This window comes from Megalopta genalis, unplaced genomic scaffold (assembly GCF_051020955.1).
Source record: "Megalopta genalis isolate 19385.01 unplaced genomic scaffold, iyMegGena1_principal scaffold0066, whole genome shotgun sequence".
Classification (NCBI taxonomy): Eukaryota; Metazoa; Arthropoda; class Insecta; order Hymenoptera; family Halictidae; genus Megalopta; species Megalopta genalis.
In genome coordinates, this window is record NW_027476135.1 from 738,310 (window position 1) to 744,089 (window position 5,780).

The window sequence follows — 5,780 nt, forward strand, 5'->3', positions numbered from 1 at the left end:
CATGTATATCACAAGTATTTGAAGCTAAACCATTTGCATCGCAAGGATTTGAAGCTAAACCATGTGATTCGCAAGAATTTGAAGCTAAATCATGTGTTCCGCTTGGATTTGAAGCTAACTCGTTTGTTTCGCATGCAGTTGAAGCTATATCGCTTATATTCGCAACTATTTGAAACCAAATCATTCGATTCGCATGAATTTGAAACTAGGGCTACTACTTCGCATTGATTTCAAGCTAAATCATGTGTTTCGCTTGGATTTGAAGCTAACTCGTTTGTTTCGCTTGCAGTTGAAGCTAAATCATGTATATCACAAGTATTTGAAGCTAAACCATTTGTTTCGCATGGATTCGAAAATCATCCTTCTATTTCGCATTGATTTGAAGCTAAATCATGAGTTTCGCATGGATTTGAAGCTAACTCGTTTGTTTCGCTTGGATTTGAAGCTAACTCGTTTGTTTCGCATGCAGTTGAAGCTCAATCATGTATCTCACAAGTATTTGAAGCTAAACCATTTGTTTCGCATGGATTTGAAGCTAAGCCTTCTCCTTCGCATTGATTTGAAGCTAAGTCATGTCTTACGCTTGGATTCGAAGCTCACTCCTTTGTTTCTCCTGCATTTGAAGCTATTTCACTTATATCGCAAGGATTTGAATCTAAATCATTTGTGTTGCATGGATTTGATGCTAAGCCTTCTACTTCGCTTTGATTTGGAGCTAAATCGTATGTTTCGCATGGATTTGAAGCTCCCTCGTTTGTTTCGCCTGCATTTGAAGCTCAATCATGTATATCGCTAATATTTGAAGCTAATCCATTTGTTTGCATGGATTCGAAGATAAACCTTCTACTTGGTATTGATTTTAAGTTAAATCATGTGTTTCGCATGGATTTAAAGATAACTCGTTTGTTTCGCATGCAGCCGTTATTTTACCCATGAGTTCGGACTTGCATTTCTCGCTAGTCTGTTTGGCATCCTTCGCCAACTTTTCGTTAGCCGTTATTTTACCCACGAGTTCGGACTTGCATTTTACACCGGCCAGTTCGACACCCTCCGTCACTTTTTCGTTAGCTGTTATTTTTCTACGAAGTTCGTCGTCTCCTCTTTTCGATACATCGTCAACGTACGATCTAGTGGCCGCGTCATCGTTTCGAAGCGGTTCCGCCAAATGTTTGATCCTCTTATTTCGAGCCGTGTACGATTCCGTTGAGAAGCACATCGCATTATTCTGCATGTACTCGTGAAGCGATGACGTTACAGTATCATCGCATATCTTTGGAACGCGATCGACGTACAGTTTGGTTGCCGCGTCATCGTTCGTCGTAGGATTTGCGACACGAGCGATCTTAGCGCCTCGCGCGTCGTAGAAATTGCCGATCGAGCATATGGCATTGTCGTGTACATAATTTTTACATATCGAATAAAAAGTTGAAATATCTGCCAATATTTTCGACTCGGGCGTACTATGTTTATACAACGTACCAAATTTATTAATAGACATTTTTTTTCGTTTGTTGGTTCAGTTGTTTTCTTCTCCTTTCTTCTTCTTCTTCTTCTTTAACACCAACAACTCGAGTAGATCTTGCTGTTGCCCGATCTGTTGTATTTGCCGACAAATGTCGTCGAGTCTGAACTCAATATTTTTAAATCTGACCTCCCAACTTTCGTCTACGAATAACGTTTGATTGGTTTCGCAGCAATTCCAACGGATACTCGTTTTATCGAACCATTTGATAAATTTACCAACAGGCATTTCATTCGTCACTAACGTAATAAATATTCGAACAATTTAATTTATAATCAATCCAGCTTCGCGAAGTTCTACCAGCTCATTTGGGTCATCCCGATGCACATAATCTACCGGATTGTTGGTTACACGCATCATCGTCGTTGGAATATTTATACCTTTTCCACGTAACGCTGAGAACATTGGTCCTATAATAGTTTTGTACTTGTAGCCCTTATTTCCCATTATCTGATTACCACGTCGGTGCGCATGCGTGGCGATGAGAATGTTTCTATAAATTTCTTTATCGTTCTCGGTGTACAGGTTCTCGTTGGGTATTCTTTTGAATATCAATTCGTAGAGGCCTGGAGTTCCCCTGTACCTAATTTTATTAATAACAATATCATCGTTGCTTTCCACGTCGAACGCAACGTTTCCAAGCATCTGTTTGTTATTATGAAAATACACTCCGTACACATTGTCCTGACTTTTCGGCTGCCCGCTAAAGAAATTTCTCAAGTATTCGCTCGCTAAAGGTCTAAGATTACTGAACAAATGCTCGTATTCGTGGCGATGCTTTTCAGGACTTCTCAAAATATTTCGCATCGATGATTCCAACGATGTTGCAGCCGTTGGAGATGATTCGAAAGCTCCCTCCTTCTCCGGATGCATTGAAGGTGTTGGTTCGAGCACCATATTGCTGTCCGCATCGTCGTCGTCATCGTCAACGTCAACATAGTCAACGTCATCGCTGACACCGATGGGGGAATATACTTTATTCTTCTTCTTTTTCAAATGCATCCTTGGAGTTAATGTCGCTTCATCGTGTTTCCTCTTTTTCTTAATAAATTATCACCCCACGTTCTTCTTCTTCACAGAGAACAACGGCTGCTGCTGCTGCTGTGTTTGCTTGCAAATCCAACGGTCGATCAGCACTTGATGTATTATCTTTCGCTTCCGTAGCTGTATTTTGAACCAGCTGTTTCAACGGTTCCACAATCGGACGTAAATTCGTCTCAATGTTGGACTGTACATCCATTTTCCCCACTTTCAAGGCTAAACTCTTTTTACGTATGACGTCACTGGTCTTAGCTATTTGCTTAACGATGGCAGCTCGCAGGTTTTTCTTTGACGGACGCATATCGAGTGGGGAGCACGATGTGACATCGACACCTCTTACCGTCCAAATGAGCCGGATCACAGCACGACGAATTCGTTAAATCCGCGTCTGTAACTTCCTCGGTTCTCAGGACTGTCTTTGTCGATTACAAGGAATTCATACTTGTTTCGCCAACACCTTGAACAAACTGCGTTGAAACTTTCGAACGACATATCGGTATTCACATGATCCTGATGAACGTGTCGCAGATTCGTGGCATCTTCATTGAATAGAATCAATAGATTGGCATTGTCCCGAATCAAATGGTTGGGTATTCTCGCATACGATTGCGACAGATAGAAACAATCGACGTGCGAATGTCTGCCCATCGCGAAATATTCTCTCATAACGTCCTGTTCGTCACAAGCAACGTCGTCGAAGATAAATATCGAATTCGGTCGAGCATCCGCCGGGGGAATCACGTCCGCGTTGTCCGAATAGGCAAAATAACCTACGTCCTTGCCCACGTGCGAGAACAAGTTGTTGAAGTATTGATATTTTGGCTGACGTAACGATTTCGAATACACGTACACATTTGCGAATCGCAGTCCATTCGGACTTTCCAACAGGCTAATCATGACGTTCGTTTTACCACATCCTGACGGGTCGCTTATCACGCATCGTATAGTACTCGGTAGCAATGACCCATGCTTCCGAATTATCTCATCATGGTCGTCGAATGTGTGGCAGGTCGGAACCTGGATATTCAAGGACTGTCGTACGAAACGCATGCTCTCTCTCTCGACTGTTATTGTTATGCTACATTTTCTTTTCGAACGATAAGGTATTTATACGAGAACTCAAGCATCATAGATATCAGTCTTCTCGTATTCTAATAATAGAGCACATCTCCGTGTAACTAACGCACGTGCAGTTTTTTTGTTCATTATCAATCAAAAAACCTTTGACATAACAGCTTCATATACCGCTACAGATTGGAAAGAAACAGCTTTGTATACCGCTACAGACTGGTAAGAAACAGCTCTGTATACCGCTACAGACTGGTATAAACAGCTCTGTATACCGCTACAGACTGGTATAAACAGCTCTGTATACCGCTACAGACTGGTAAGAAACAGTACTGTATACCGCTACAGACAGGTAAGAAACAGCTCTGTATGCTGCTACAGACTGGTATAAACAGGTCTGTATAACGCTACAGACTGGTAAGAAACAGCTCCGTATACCGCTATAGACTGGTAAAAGACATTCCCTCAAGATTAGGTATGGGTCAGATAAGGAAGAAGGGTCGACGAGCGGTCAAGGGGAAGAAGAAGAAGAACTACAGTAGCTACAATACTGGAAGAATTCTACTAATTGCCAAACGAGGTGGTTTTTTACCGCTGCTGTTTCCTGCTTTAGGAGCTTTGGGGGCATTGTCAGGCGGCGCTGCTGCAGTGGCTAAAACGATAAACCAGGCGAAAGCTCAGAAGAAACAATTGAAAGAAATGTAACGACACACAAATTAATGCGATGTAGAAGATTTAGCTTCAAATTCGTGCGAAACAAATGATTTAGCTTCAAATACTTGCGAATATAAGTAATATAGCATCAAATGCAGGCGAAGCAAACGAGTAAGATTCAAATCCATTAGAAACGCATGATTTAGCTTCACATCAATACGAAGTAGAAGTTTTTGCTTCAAATATATGAGAAACAAATGATTTAGCATCAGATACTTGCGATATAAGTGATATAGCTTCAAATGCAGGCGAATCAAACGAGTTTGCTTCAAATCCATGAGAAACACGTGATTTACCTTGAAATCAATGCGACGTAGAAGGCGTAGCTACAAATACATGAGAAACAAATGATTTATCTTCAGATATTGGGATATAAGTGATATAGCTTCAAATGCACGCGAAACAATCGAGTTAGCTTCAAATCCATGATAACACATGATTTAGCTTCAAATCAATGCGAAGTAGAAAGCTCAACTTCGAACCATGCGAAACAAATCGTTTAGATTCAAATACTTGTGATATACATGATTTAGCTTCAACAGCTTGCGAAACAAACGAGTTAGCTTCAAATCCAAGCGAAAGACATGATTCAGCTACAAATCAATGCGAAGTAGAAGGCTTAGCTTCAAATCCAAGCAAAACACATGATTTAGATTCAAATACTTGCGATATAAATGAAATAGATTCAAATGCAGACGAAACAAACGAGTGAGCTTCAAATCTAAGCGAAACACATGATTTCGCTTTAAATTCATGCAAAACACTTGTAATAGCTTCAAATCCATGCGAAACACATGATTTACCTACAAATGCTTGCGATATAAATGATGTAGCTTCAAATGCAGGAGAAACAATCGAGTTATCTTCAAACCCATGCGAAACAAATGGTTTAACTTCAAATACTTGTGATATACATGATTTAGCTTCAACTGCATGAGAAACAAATGAGTGAGCTTCAAATCCACGCGAAACACATGATTTCGCTTTAAATTCATGCAAAACACTTGTAATAGCTTCAAATCCATGCGAAACACATGATTTAGATTCAAATACTTGCGATTTAAATGAAATAGATTCAAATGAAGACGAAAAATACGAGTTATCTTCACATCCATGCGAAACACATGATTTAGCTTCAAATCAATGCGACGTAGGAGGTTTAGCTTCAAATCAATGCGAAACGAATGATTTGTCTTCAAATACTTGCGAATATAACTGATATAGCTTCAACTGCATGCGAAACAAACGAGTTAGCTTCACATCCATGCGACACGCATGATACAGGTTCAAATCCAAGCGAAACGCATAATTTAGCTTCAAATCATGCAGGCGAAACAATCGAGTTAGCTTCAAATCCAAGCGAAACACATGAATTAGTTTCAAATTCATTCGAAACACATGGTTTAGCTTAATATTTATGCGACACAAATGCTTC